This window comes from Chamaea fasciata, unplaced genomic scaffold (genome assembly GCF_029207755.1).
Source record: "Chamaea fasciata isolate MVZ Bird 193981 ecotype frontalis unplaced genomic scaffold, bChaFas1.0.hap1 SCAF_14, whole genome shotgun sequence".
Lineage (NCBI taxonomy): Eukaryota > Metazoa > Chordata > Aves > Passeriformes > Sylviidae > Chamaea > Chamaea fasciata.
The window spans coordinates 9,514,070-9,529,546 of record NW_027094099.1 but is presented as its reverse complement, the minus strand read 5'-3'; the positions used below and the strand labels follow the sequence as shown (position 1 = coordinate 9,529,546).

The window sequence follows — 15,477 nt, the reverse complement described above, 5'->3', positions numbered from 1 at the left end:
GCTCTTCCTTGTCCTGACATGGCCTCTTCAGCTGAAGCATCTTGCGTTAAATTACTAATGAGCAAACTTAAAACAAACTGGAATTAATAAAGTTAGTCAAATTAGTTCTTTGTTGTGAAAGCACCATTAGAGCAAAGTCCTGCAGAACTGTGGCTCCCAGACACAATAACAAATCATTAATGCTTACACAATCTCTTTTTTTTTTTTTTGAGCTTTTTGTAAGGAAAAGCAGGCTCCAAATATCCAGCCCACTCCTTTTCCAATGAGAAAGAAAGGGAAGACGCATAAACTGCATGTTGAGTTGGTGCACAGTAACATCTATAAGATGCTTAGTGAAAGTCCTCCCTGAAGCCCTGTTTTCTTGGAGAACAAATGAATACAAATTGCCAAAGAGCAAGAAGCTCTCCCAGGCATGTGGGCTGCAGTCAGCATAGAAGATGAGGCTGCTTGTAGCCCACATCATGACCCAAAGAGACCCTGCTCCGGCTTCAAATTGCACACAACTTGCAAACTGTACAAGTTCCACCTGTACCAAGCAGGGGCTTGCAACAGGAAGTTTCTTTTTCCTTCCAGTGTTCCATCTGGGAAGAATTGACTGGGGTGACAATTACAAAACTTCCGTGTGACCTGCCTTACAGAGGCAGATACTGATTTCTGGACTCCAGGAAATGGCTGCAGAAAAAAGGGCAACTTGTTTTTGTTTTTAGGTCACAATTATCAAAGGGCAACTTGTTTTTATGTCATGATTATCATGGCCAATATGCAGCAAACTGTCACAAAAGCAAACAGGAAACAACTGAAATGCCAGGTAAACAAAGTATCAATTCTGTCAAACAGATTCAAATTTCAGGCTGGGTATCAAACTCCCTAAAAGAATGTGAAGTTTTGCAGATGTAAATCCAGAGGATATGTTTCCCCAGAGGCTGCATCCAGGGCGGAAACAAATTCACATTTATGTCTCCCCAAAAACCCATCAAACATCTCAGGATACTCCAGAGATGAACCCTGAGAATGTACAGGGCAGGAATAGTTAATGTTCAGCAATCTTTTCTAACTAAGCATCATCTGTCACAAATCTCTATCAAAGAAAATACCAACATAAAGCACAGACCTTTGTCACGACAAGACAGAAAAGCAGACAAGGAGCTGCACTGGATCAGCAAACCACAGGTAATCCCTTCTCACCAGCCAGGCAACAAGTACAGATCTCTTTATTATTTTGCTTGTGGAATTATTAAAAGAATATTAACAGTAGCAATGCTTTCCAGCTACATATGAAAAGAAAATGCACCTGCTTCAAGAGGCTCTTAAATACAGCTTTTATCTGGTCGGACACAGGCTTGAGATCAGAACCACTGAAGAGAGAATAACTGGGAAGAACAGCTGTTTCCTGGGTAATCAGAAAAATGGGCTCCATCTAGCCCTTGGAGCAGGGGTTTATGACAGCCAGGTGTGGCCTTCTGGTAGACACAGATAGACAAGTGTGAAAGTCGCAATTCCTGCCACATTCAAACCTTTTAGTGGAGGCCACTACTGGGGACTACAAATAACAAAGCTGAAATATCTGCTAGGCCTGGAATAGCTGATTACGAAACGCTGGCAATGTGTACCTTCAAGAAAATGCAGAAAACTTTCATACTCTGGGTTTGATTATTTTCTCCTGCCAGCATTCAGCCCAGTCTTTGATTAATTTCTCTTATAAACAGCATTCCTAGCATTTCTGCTAGAAAACAATCCATGGCAAGTGCAATGTTTGGGAATTACCATATTGCTATCCTTGTGTTGCAGCTGGGGAACTGAGGCGCAGATCAAGGCTGAATTTGTGACCAAGGCCAACCACCAAAAAAGCCTTTTCAAAGGTTCTGAGCTGCTTGGGATCAGATGTGCTCCTTCCCTGCAGCACAGGCACACTGACCAGTGTCCCTCGGGTGAAAAGCTACTTACAGATCAGAGCTCCTCGGGCCACGTGGCCTACGCCATAATGAGTTGTGTCTGCAAGGAGAAAGGACTAGAGGTGTAAATGTTAACTGGTGGCAAAAATCCACCTTGTTAAGGAGGCGAGCAGCCTGCCTGAAACAGGCCTCAGGGAGATGCTGTTGGTCAAATGGGAGGCAGGCAGTTGTCCCAAGTAATAAACTGGCTCTTTGTGGCTGCCGCCACCTTTCAATCTCAGATAGAAACCCCATCCTTCAATTCCTGATTGGGGGAATCCAGAGAAGCAGGATATAATTTCTGTTAAAATATGAGCCTGCCTTCAAACAATCACACATGAAGGGGAACAGGCTGGTGTTTCTTGCCCATTAATCTATTCCAGCCTTTGACAACGTGCTGGTGACGCTCCATCAATCATCTTTCCCTGCACTGCCACGTAAAAAAGAAGGGGGAAGGGAAAGGGCATTCAGCCAGCTGGGGAGAAGCAACGTATAAAATGGCTTCAAACCAGACTGATGCAATATCTTCTACTGACTGAAAAAAAATTCTTAAAAATTTTCTTAACACAATAAACGCTTCTCAGAATGCTAAGCACAGACAGGAGTGCAGTACAGCAAATCCAGGCTCAAGTTCAAGACAGGTCAGAACAAAAGATACATCCTAAAACTTAGCTCACTCGTGGAAGGTTGGCAAGGAATGGAGGAAAGGGTTGGAATAATTAAAGCTGAGTAAATGACTCCATCACCTTCCTCCTCCGTCAGAGTCAGGTGAGTCTGAGGTGGAGGAGGAAGGTGATGTGTAGTCATTTACTACAGGTAAATGATAGGCTCTCTCAGGTGAGACCAAGGATCCGCTCTGTGCTTGGAAGTACAAGTTGGTCAATGTTGAGGGGGGACAGGCAGAATTGATTAGTAATATGCTGAGCCTAGTCAATTTTTGTTGATGTGGTTTCCCACAATCCCAGCTGACTGGACTTGGACAAATCAGGAAATCCCTGCTGTCCTCTGTTTCTTCCTGCATGCAAATGGATCCCTGAGGGCACTAATTAGTGCAAAGGCACTGACTAGTGTCTTTCTCAGACGGTACCTTCTGAAATTTTGAGCATGAAACCAGTCTAATAATAAAAGTTAAGCCAAAACAGAACAATCTTTTACTGCTGCTTGTTCACAGATGTTCAACAAGTTTCTCGGGGCCTACAGCTGAGACTTCAGTTCCTGACACAGAGCAAGGCTGATCCTGTGCAAACCCCAGCAACTTCCACTGAGCCCCTGAGACAATCCCTGCTGAGGGGCACAGGGCACCCTTGAACGGTGGCTTCAGGGCACTGAGCTCTTGCCCAAAGCAGTGCCTTGAAGCTCTTTAACCAGAAGAACACTCAAGCAACAAAGATCTGTTGGCCAGGCTAGAGCAAGTCACAGGTTCCACCTGCACCCAAATAAATGCTGAATAGGAACTTGTGTTTAGCACCTCTCCCTTTTTTTTTCTTTTTTTTTTTTTTTTTTTTTTGATGCAAAGGACTAGCATAGAAAGGTTAAAGATCTTGTTTACTGCAGCCTCAGGGATTATCTTTTGATGTACAAATCACTTATGCTCTACTAACAGCAGTTAAAAAACACTACCTGAAAAGGCTAGGGTTCAAGTTCTGGGTTTCATGAAGTTAAAAGCCTGCTGGCAGTGACTCTGCTTTAGAGGGTTAAGGATTTGCACCTGAGTTTACTTGCTGATGGTAACTGCTGCCAGGTGGGAGAAGTTCAGCTTCTTGAGCCAGCTGCAGAGAGAACACAGCTCGCCAGTGAATGCAGAGTACAGAAAGGGAGAGCGTTGCTCAATTTCAGTTTGTTGACCGGGTCAATCCTTTCAGAAGATAAAACATTCAGAAGAAAATATACGAAGGTGGTACAGGCTGCCTTCAGGGGTGCTGTAGACTTGTAGAAATGTACACATTGGCAACCACAGATGCACCAAAACATTCACCCAGAATAGCACCTAATCCCTGCTGTGACTGGAATAAAATACCTCCAGAGCAGAGCCACACACTGAGGAAACCAAATCAAAATGTGTTTTGGTAATCGAAATATAAAAATGAAGCCTTTTTGTACCATCTGAGTCAAAATATAAGACCAGCATGGCCCAGGGTCTGGTGCCTCAAACTCTAGAGGGAGAGCCAACATTTCTTTTTTTCTATTTCTATTCTATCTCTATTTTTTGGTCTTGGTCTTTCTAATCTATGTCTTACTGTGTGAAATGTGCATGATGAGTCATTTGCTTACAAGCCAGAAAGTATTCCACATAGAATGCAACATTTGCCTTAAAAATCTGTATCAGTATTTGTGATATGAAAGGCAGGGGATTAGATTCCCATTTTAGGTCATATCTCTGCATAGGCTTTCCAGTGATGCAGTTGCATTATAGTGTGGCAAGTGTTCCCCAAACAGGGATACAATAGCCAGCATCAATGCAAGTGTGATTTTCTTTATGATTCTTTTTAATGTCATTCCAGTATGTGTCTCTTCTAATGAAGGTTGACTTCAGTCAAGTTCCTGAAGGCAATGCCTGACACAGAGGTTTAGTGTACATTCAAATTTTAGAGATTCTCTATGATGTGATGAATCCATGCTGCGGAATTTGGTGACAGATTGTTCCAGCTAATTATCAAATAACACAGAAAAATATTTATGGCTATAATGAAAGAAAGGTAAGTACCATTCTTGAAGTCCCTTTTAGGAACACAAAATATGATTTTATATGAATGAAAAAGTAATAAAAACTCTGTCCTATAAACGTACACCCAAATGCAAACTTGCGGTATGCAGCCATCCTTGCTTTTTATAACAACTTTCAAGTCTGCAGCTCTGAAGAAAAAAATTTAGGATATTTAGAGCTGAGATATTAATTGAGCATGAAAGTGCAAATAACAGGTCTGTTATTTTAAGATAATACTTGACTTCTTTTAAGGATTCTGCATTAACACCTCTTGATCTATGCCTAAGTAAAAAAAGATAGTTTAATATTAAAGTGATGAAACCCTACCAGTGAGTATCACAGCTTTCATCTTAATTGGCTTATGGCACTGCCAGCTACACTTCAGTTGTTTGCAGGCTTTGAACGTTGCAGCAAGCGCACCCCTCTTGCTCTAGAACGAGCTGACATAACTTGCAAAGTGGATGGGGTGACTTTTAATGATGCAAGTGTTTAGTGGTTGATTAGAAGCACTTTGAGGGCTAAATTCTCCTGTGATCAGAAATTTACTTGAACACCAGATAGTTTCAGTAGGAAAGGAAATAAAATGCTGAGCAAACTGCAAGTGATTGCCTCAATTATGGTTATTTTGAGTTAATTTTTGAGACTGAATGTTAACTACCTTCCCTTGACATGGAAGTCCTGCACCTGAAACCAACCTTTGCTTTAAGCTCAGATCTATGGTCAAATCTGTTCTGTTTTGCAAAGCTCCTGCAGGACATGCTTTCCTTGCAAGTTTGCCAGGGCTGGGCTATCAGTGATGGAATGCAAGGTGCTTTAACTTAAGCAATGCTCTGGATTCACCATTTTAGCAGATCTGCATTTCATTAATTCAAACTGCTCGTGCCCAACTGGGACTGCCTTAGGATATAATGAATTTATTTGTGGAAGTGTCCATAGACTGGTGCAGAGAATGTCAGTACAGTGACATTTGTTCCACACTCTGGGCACTGATCCTCCATTAATTCCTGGCCATGGGCAGCTCTGGTAGCAGGAACTCCTACCCCTGCCCTGACCCCAGCCTGAGGAAAGCAAAGCCACCCTGCTGGGGAGAGCAGCTGTGGCTCATCAGGGTGAAGTCCTGAGCACCTCCAGCTCCCAGTTGTGTCAGAGGGGTCTGATGCTTTTGATTAATGTGTTTTAGACCAAAATACTTCTATCCTGAAAACTAGGGAGAACCCTTAAGCCATAATGGCAAAGACCTAATTACCTCCCAAAGTACATACAGGCTTGGATGTGGGTTCAGGAAGACCCTAACTGTCCCTCCTTGGCCTGAAACAAAACCTAGTTCATAGTATCACTTCTCTTTCCTCTAGGAGGGTTGGCTACAAGAGTGGGTCAGTGCTGGAAGTGAAGGAAGTCAGTGTTCTTCCCGGAAGCCTACACAACATGATTTACATGGCAAACTGCCACTCATTTCAGCATGATTAGGCATCATCTGATAAGGTAACTCTGAGACAGGTATAAACCAGTACTTGCAGGTGAGGACATAATGAAGGTCTCAGGCACAGCTTGCACAAGTCCGGCTGACGCCACAGCCAAGGGAGCTGCTGGCAGCACCCCGGGCCTGCTGTCTGCCAGCCCTGCAGAAAGCAGTCTAAGCAGCCTTCCCCCTGAGCAGGGCTGCAGCCCTGATCCTGAGATAAGTGCTGCCCATTTGAGTCCTGGCTGGAGCCCAGGAGGTCAGGGTTTGCCTACTGGATGAAGTGAATGGGATGTTTTGAAATGGAAGGGAGGAATATGCCCCAACAAGCAGGGCAGACGGAGAAAAAAGGGAATTGCACTGTGGAAAGGGCACATCTGCTGTTCAACAGGCTGTGCCTCAGACAATGTTGCTGTCAACCTCCCTCCAGAAAGCATCACTTCTTTCCACCCACTGCTCTCCCCTGCTACAAACATCCCTCCAGCATCTCATCACTGTGCCTTGCTGGAGCATTGCTGGCTTGAGTTGCTGCTGCTGGGGAAAAGGCTGCTGCATGTCACTGCTCTCACTTCAGAGAGAAAGTAAATGGCTGCGGAAAATGCAAAGGGAGAGACAGCAGAGGACTCAACTGGCAAGAAGCACATGAGAGATCCTGAACACTGTGCTGGTATTCTCAGTATGCCATTCTCAGGGCTGGAATGCTCAGCCAGCCTTGCCTGCAGGAATACTGCCTACAGAGTCTGGGGAACAACACGTTTTTAACTGGTCTTGGTTTTTCTGCACAGACAAATCTGGTAGCTGCCCACCCAGTCACTCATTTGCACATGCAAAGCATGTGCCCTGCCCCTTTCCCAGGGACCATCAATTACATGTACAAAACACAGGCATGAAAACCTGGAGGAACCTTGAGCTCAAAGTTAACAATTCCTATTATCCTGTTATGATTAAAGATTAACTATGCCAGTAAAAGGATGTGTTATGAAATGTCTTTCCCAGGCGGACAGTAAATAGCGAGTTTTGTTTTCTTGGTTTTAGTTTTTTTTTTAATCTCAAAGTCTTCTCAGGATTTGAAGTAATTGTTTAAACTGCTGCTTTTATTTACCATAATACCAAAATGTTGTCACTTGCCACGTGACTGCTCATACTTTCATTTGAGATGTCGTGCAGAAACACATGGAAATCTGGTGAAGGCAAACCAATTTTAGAACATGTTCCGAGCAATTGTTTTGCAGCACTGCCCTACAGTATGAAGTCTCTTCCATTTCTTAAATTGCCTAATCAAATGCAGACTCTGTTCCAGTCACGCTAAATTTTCACATAATGGCAGAAAAATACTTCTTTCTAGCCTAGCACTGAACAGTTGGATCACATTATCACATTTGCTGCCTTTGTAGTCTCCAAGTGTGTATTTGTAAAAGTATGTATATACATATTCACAGGGGAGAGGGGAGAACACCGGTGCTCATGCTGTGAGACCCTGGGGATGGTCAGAGGGACAGGGATATGCCTTGAGAGATGCCTGTGCCAAGGGTCTTTTACAGGGACCTGGCTTACCAGAAATGCAGAGTAGTGGTGAAAAAATTTATTTTTATTTATTTAGAAATTAGATGCATTAGTGCAGCATTTGATCTGGCTGATTCCTGGCCCTGCAGTCTGTTGAAGTTATTAAACTGATATAAATGCAGTAAGGTAAACTACACCTATTTGTTGCCAGTTTGGGGCTGGAGACAGGACTGGTGAAATGTGCAGCCATGCGTCTCCCTGTTCTGGGTCCCAAGCTTGGGCACATCCCTGTGCTGATTTGGGGAACTCCGCACCACAGAACGGCCCCCTTTCCACAGAGCAAACACAACCTGCAGAGCCCAGCCACGGCAGTGTTTGCAACTGGATGCAGCCATGCTGGGCACCAGCTCTCCCTGCTCTCTCTTTTACCTGGGCTCCACCGCCTCATGATAACATTCACTCTGCAACACAGGGAAATATTGGCATCACAATACTTTGGCATTTTGACTAGTGAGGGACAGAGAAGTCACAGATCAGACCTTTCAGAGTAAAATAAAAAATAAAAATATTCAAATCAGTAACATATGGACTGCAAGTGCTTGAATCAAGGTCAGAAGGAAATCCGTGCCAAATCAGGGAAGGAGACTTAGGGCTTTATAGCTTTCTATTACAGCCTGTCCCATTCTCTCTCCCACACCGGCCTCCCCAGATCCCAAACACAATTACAATGTTTCCTTAAATCTTTGGGTTGTCACTAGTAATATTGGCCACTGTAACAACATGACAAGATAATCATACCTACCCCCACACTATTTAGATCTGCAGGTCTATTTTTCTTACCCATCTGCACCAAACATTTAGGTTTGTGCTGGCACAGCTTGCTGCTGAAGACCACTGTTCAGCCATGAGCAGTGTTACGTTTTTGGTGAGGATGAAAACCTGATGCTTTAGGGGGAGGAAAAGCCATAATCCACTCTCACAGTAAAACCTGTATAGTGGTACGCAAGACAAAAAAAAAAAAATTCTATCCATACCCTTGCAGGAAATCAGATTAATCCCCAAAGCATGAGATTTGATTATTTTTGTCTGAGGTTATCATCAGGGAAAAAAACTACATAATGCTAAAAATATCCACACAGCATTTACTTTATGAAGAAAATATGATTTACTGAGCAAAAACAAATTACTGGCTTTTCGGTGTTAATCTTTGATAAACACGTGCTGGGTTAAAGAAACTGTCACAGAGAGAAGTTTGCATATTGAAAGAAACCGTTCAACTCCGCAAGATTATTTTCCCCCTCCCTTATTACTCCTTTCATGAGACACCTGGGGACATTGTTCACACACTGTTGACAGCTTTCCCACTACTGCTTTTCCTCTGTTATCCGTTCCCTTCTCTTCAGCACTCGTCCCCAGGTGGCGATACACAAAAGAGCTATATTTGCAAGGGGTGCCAAAGCTGGCTCTTGGACAACTGTCAAAGAGCCAGAGGGCCCTCTCCTGCCTTCCAGGTTGGTTGGTTCAAGTTGTTTCCACAGGGCACTGACCCACCAGGCAGTGCTCTGGTATTTCACTCCCGAGAGCTGCTCTGGAAACACACGCTGCCTACACAGCCCTTTCTTGCTTTGGCTACCATCACACCAACAGGCAGAGCCATGCTCCCTCACGCTGGCTACATTCAAGTCCCATCGAAAATTTCAATACTGCAGCCTTAACTATACATGAAGGTTTTTGGAAATTAAATAGGCATTTTTCTTCTCTGTGGTCTCCCAAAACTCAATGGTTACACAGCCCGATGGGACACAGGGTACCTAAATGGAGGCACAGCATAAAAAAGGGCTTGACATACAAGCATGAAGATTTTCTTGTGACCTCAAAGTGCATCTGTCGTGATAGACAGACACAGAAATAGCAACAACACTTTGTGCTGGTGCTGCAGTCCCTGCCCACCGCCGGCACCCATACACACGCCTGGGAAGCAAGGCAGCAACACTTGAGGGAAATACCTTTTGTTTCACACCACAACAAAGTTCTGAGGAAGGCCCTACGCAGCATAGGTGCGAGCTGGTACTTCTATCGCTGCTTGTGAAAGCAGTCCCAGCTGCCATGACCATTTGGTAAAAAAAGATGAACTATGTAGCTCACATTAAGAAAAGCCTGTTATTGCTGATCAGCTCTCATCTCTTCTGAGGTTTCACTCCCACTGCTGGTGGGCAGCCAGTCTGCGATTCTGGTCCCCACCACTCACTCCTCACCTTTCTAGATGAGCAACTCCGTGTTTGCCTCCCTGCTGTCCCTCACACACTTTGAAGAGCCCCCTGGCAGGCATCTGCCAATTAACTCCTCATTCTCATCCCAGGCCCTCTTCAAAGCTCCCCTTTGCCTGTGATGCCAAAGCGTGTGTGCCCCCTGTCCCTGACACATGCAGCTCTGCTATGTTTAGGTGGCTCGTGCACCAGCACAGCTGCTGATTATGCAGGTCAACACAGCTCTCCTGCTTCTAGAGGCCACTGCCCGACTGTACCCATCTGCCATCTCTTCTTTTAAACCATCCACTGTGGGAACAGGATCCTTCCCTTTCATTCTGTTTTTCCAGTGCCTGTCCAATTAAAAAACTGGGCTACAATTTGGCTTAGATGTAACAGTTAAAAAAAAATGGCAACAACAAACCTTTTTGCAGGAAGAGTCTGTGTGCAAATACGACCTCTGTTACGTTACCAAGGTCAGGCACACCAAGGCCACTCTGCTGTGTGAGAATATAAATCAAAGCTGTCCAGGGGCTGATTTAGTTTACAAGGTTTGTAACCATTCTGGACAGAACAAATGTTACTTGCTTGCCTGAGCTCCTTGCTCCTCCTCTTCCACCACCACTTCTTTCATCCTCCACTCCCACCAAGCCCCTCCCTTCCCACTAATACCTCTTGACCTCCTTTGCTCTTGAAAGCAAAAGTTGTCTTCTAGCAAGAAGGCAGTGGCTCACACATGACGGAGCCATGCTAGGCCAATTTATTTAAATTATGCCAAAATCCTAACAAGTAAAATTAGCAGAGAGTCACAAGTACAATCACCTGCTGGTTACCTGCCATTCACAGCACACGTCAGAATTAAAACAACAAATCCTCTAACAACTTCTTTCCTATTGCATTCATAGATCCGCAAAACAAACCAAGGAAAGCATCTGTAGCAAGTATTAGAGTCTGGGCACAGATCCTGTGAAATCACATGGTTTCCGTTGTGGAACTAAAAAGGCTTCTACAAGAATGTGTGAAATACACAGCCGAAATTCTCCATTTCTTTCTGTGCTCCTTGGCAGTTTGTGTGGCTAAGTTAAAGCAGCAAGTTCTGTTTCTTTAGCTGGTGCTTCCCAGGCACACCCCGATCTGCACACTGAGTGCACACAGGATTCAGCCAGTAAGCTCCCCCTCAGGTATGGACAGAGTTAATGTCATCCCACTCCAAACAACAGGTTGCTGTCTCCAGACTGGAGCCCTGAAAAGCAAGAGTCCAGTGGTTGCCTCACTCCTCCCAGCTATTTTGCAGCCCTTTCTTCTGCAGGTGTGCACACCGAGCTGCAGCGGGGCTGGGCAGGGGTGCCAGAATGAAAGAAACTTCACGTTCTGGATGTTAACTTTAGTTACCATAGCCAGACAATGCTGCCAGTGGCGTGGAAGAAAAAATTGCTGTAGCCAGCTGTGCTGTTCACAGTTGGGTGGTTTCTGTGTAGCTCCAAATGGTTATGGAGCCAGTAGCCTGTTGTGGCCAAGGACAGGATGATGGATGGTCTACACACACTGCCCAAGCAGGGAGAATGGCAGAAGTTCACTTCAGGGTTGTTAAAATGCTAATCTGGGTTAGTTAACAAAAGCTGAATGGAATAGAAATGTTAGGGAAATAAATACCACTCATATGTTGTATATATGCACTACGGATTTGATCTCTGTGGTTAACACAAACATTTGACTTTGGAAGTGGGACAATTCAACAGTCTTCCTATCTGAATAAATGGAATCAACTTCTGCTATTAGCTGTACTCTAATTACTGTCAAGCCAAGGCGAGGGAAAGCAGACTATGGCAGACAACACACACAGCTCCACAGACAGCATCCAAAGGGCAGTAAGACTATTCTCATTGCACACCTCTTCCATGTGACACGGGAACAAATCAGAACCCACTTTCTTTTGAACTTAAGGCTGGCAGCTATTCACAGAACAAGTAACAGCTTAATAAAATGGCTTAGATGGATTTTAACAGTAACTGCAGTAGCTTATCGGATGCATAAGAAGGGATCATCTGTTCGAGCAGCAGTTTTGACGAAAGCGACATTTGAACTGTTTTAATTACATACAGAGTTGCTAAGACTGAAAATAACTTGTACTACCCAATGCCAGTAATGTGCCTTATTCCATCTTTTCTTAATTACTTGTGAAGGAAATTATTACTTTATCAAGTGGAAAGGTATCTGATTTTATCAATCTGGAATTAGAGGTATGTTTAACATATGAGTATGTAATCAACCATCATCTCCTCTGTTCAGTAAGCAAACACACAGTCTAAGCCTTGAAAAATATCAGACACTGCAACATAAATAAGCTCCACTTAAGCTTATACAGGCACAGAAGCTGTTGAAGTAACTGTTTCCTTTGTCTTACAAAGGAAGACTAGAACTGAAACAGTCTCAGTCATACTGCTTTTCTACACCTGATGAAAACTGACCACATTTACTCCTGATCTCCACCTGACTTTAGATTTCAAACTGCTTTTTATTTTTCAGAAGAACAAACAAACATAGCATTTCGACATTTCCATGCAGGTTCTGTCCATCTAACTGGGCTAACCTGACTTCAGGGCATACTGAGTCCTGTGTTAAGCACACTGATGTTTTAAAAAGAATTTAAAACACATAAAAATCCAGAACTGAAATCTGAATGTGATCAATTGTAGTAAGGCCAGAGGATACCTTATTACAAACGCCTAACATACACTTTGAACTGAAGTTCCAAGGTGGCGTTTTCCTTCACACACCTCTCATGACAGGCCCGATTGGATCAAAGATCAACTTAGAGTCAAGTGCATTTATAATTAAGCATCCTATCTAAATATGTGCTCTTCACAAATAGACAGCTAAGTTATGGTGGCTCTGAGGGCTAAAGTATCTGCTCTAACAGTCAGCTCAGCCATTCCCAGAAACGTTCAGATGGTCCAGCTCAAAGGGCGCGAGAGGCTGGGGGGAGAAAACCCGCAGCCATACAGCTGGTTTGTAGAGCTGTGACAGGGCCATCACTGTATTCCTGGCACACACTCCTGCATCACACAAAGCACATTTAGAAAATGATGTTATCTCTGTTGCATCTCACCATAAAGGAGAACAGGTAGTGACAGACTGCAGGATATGGGGGAGGAAGGTTCACTGTAACTAAAAGTGCAGAGGAAAGTGAGAAGCTGGTTAAATAAACCAACGCAGAGCCTCTGGGATATACTTTTTTGGCTGCCTTTCCGAAAACAAATCTGAGCTACATAATTCAGAATTCTAATAAATTCTTACTACAAACTTTTTCTTCCTGATTTAAAAAACCCCCAAGCTTTATATTAGTTACACAAAAACTGTTGAAGTTCATAATTATATAGAAAAGAAATCAGAGCACTAAGCTGGCAATTTGTTTTTATCTAAGCCAGAGTAAATGTTTATACAATATCTGCCAACATAACAAAACATGCCCGTCATTTACTACATTAAACATGATTCCATACAGCTTAATTCACTGAAAGGAACTGAAGCAGACTTTAGAGGTGCACAGAATTTTATAGCACGAATAAAGCAGGAAAAACGTCTATTCTCTTTTGCCACAAAAGTAATTGCAAAGCTTTACAATGAGCTTCCTGTTGGACTTGGAAAAAGGAGAGAACCTCAGAAAATTCTCTGTGAAAGTATTTGTATGTGAGAGCAACAGACCAGCAGTAAATGCCTCTAAGACAGTAGGAAGCTGTTTCTTCAGATAATATTTGGGGAACATTAATAAGACTAACAACTTGAAGCACAAAGGTATCCCCATAAAGATGCATGTTTTTATCCTCCAAAGGAAATAACCAGGGGAAAAAAAAATGCCACACATTTACAGAGCACTGAACAGTATTCTGGAGGAAGTTTGCTGTAATTCCTGCACATTATGTGTGAAGCGTGTGTGTGTGTACATGGATAAGCTACAATACCATCTGTACAGCAAGTGCCACATATGTGAGCATTATGAACCATCATTGCTGCTGCTATGCTCAAAAGTAAATGTATTCTAAGCCACACACACATACAAATACAAATTACTTTACACACAGGGCTGGATTTTGCTCAAATTACTCACAGGCTAATGCCTGGGATACAGACATAATCTTGATCAGAAGTAAGAAACAACTGAGAGGTTGGCAGAAACCCACTAATTTAAGACTAGCTATATTCATGCTAACAAGTGGGATATCCACCGGAACTACAATTTTTTAAACACATCAACCTAAAGCAGTTAATTGCCTTTTTCAACTCACAAGATGAAACACAACAACCATAAAAAACCCTTCCACAACCACCCCACAGCCCTTTAAAACAGGCGTAATAGCCACCTAGATACATCTGTGTGACCTTTCATTTCCATTCATTCTTATAAATAATAAAGAAGGCTTTAAACCCTTTCTAATTACTCCTTGAAAGCAGCTATATCGGTTTCTGCAATGATGAAACACCCCCAGCCCCCCCCCCCCCCGAAAAAAAAAAAAGTTTCCCCGCTCTGCACCTGAGCATTGTTTTCGGCAGGAGGGCGGGCGCGGAGCTGCTACGGGGATAATTCAGAACTGACTCCAGTATTTGTTTCCATCTATAATTGATGGGGAGCTGGAAACACGGCTCCCTCTGCCTCCCAGCGCCCGGCTGCTGCCGGGGAGCCCGTAAATCACGCCTCGCCAGGCTACCCGCCCCGCCGGCAGCGCCGAGCCCCGCGCCGGCCCGGCTCAGCCCCCGACGCGGCGCCAGCCCCAACTCACCCCAAGCGCCCCGGGGCGACTTCGCCGGGGATAAACCCGACAGCTCCGCTTCGGCTGCCCCGTCTGCGGCCGGCGGCGGCTCCCGCCCGCTCCGCTCGGCAGCGCCGCCGCGCTCCCGCCGCTCTCCCCGGTACCTGCAGCCGCCGCGCCGCTGCCCGCGGCCGCCGCCCGCCGGCGGGGCCCGCTCCGCCCGCCGTCCCCCGCCGGGCGCCCCATCCCGGCGCTGCGCTGGGAGCCGGGGCGGCGCGGGGGAGGCGCGCCCGGCAAGAGCCCGCCCCTGCCTCCACCTCCCGCGAATGGATTTATCCCCTCGTCCCGTCCCTCTCCGCGCGTCCCGCCGCCGGCACCGCGGCGGCCGCCGACCCGCCGCTACCGCCGCTACCGCCGACAACTTTTCGGTCTCACCGCAGCGGGAGCGCGGCCCGCGGCCGGCGGCGGAGCTGTCCGAGTCGCGCCATGGCGGGGCGGGGGCGGACCGGCGCCGCCCCGGCCGCTGCCCCCGCGCCTCCGCCTCCCCCGCCGCGGGCAGCGCCGGGCGCCGCCCCGACACCGGCCCCGGCCCCGACACCGGCCCCGGCCCCGACACCGGCCCCGGGCCCGGCCGGCTGCGCGGAGCTCGGGCAAACTTCGCCCGTAGTTTTACCCCTCCCAGCCCGCCTCGGCAAAGCTGCCCCCGACCCTCCCGCCCCGAGGCCGCGGAGGTAAACAGCTGGGGCGAAGCCTTCGAGAATTTGTTTTGTTCATCGCCGGCGCCACCTTCGCGTCTTAAGACAGAAATTTTCATTTCTGTTTGGAAAGAAAAAGTCATTGCGAGCAATGCAATTTCGCAGGCTAATGAGACTCGATTTTGCAGACG

General features: G+C 45.5%; 1 protein-coding gene across 5 annotated transcripts in view; it reads right to left on the bottom strand.

Moving 5' to 3' along the window:
• The window catches only part of SEMA6D (semaphorin 6D), a 129,048-nt gene that overhangs the window by 14,355 nt on the left and 99,216 nt on the right, over positions 1–15,477 (bottom strand). For 3 of the 5 annotated variants that reach the window (XM_066196656.1, XM_066196655.1, XM_066196657.1), the window contains exon 1: positions 14,622–14,697. The exons of 1 other annotated variant lie outside the window; for it this stretch is intronic. The gene's annotated coding sequence lies outside the window, so the exon portion shown is untranslated. Of the gene's footprint in view, positions 1–14,621; positions 14,723–15,477 lie in introns of those variants that run through there. One more of the 5 variants, XM_066196653.1, reaches the window with a different exon arrangement.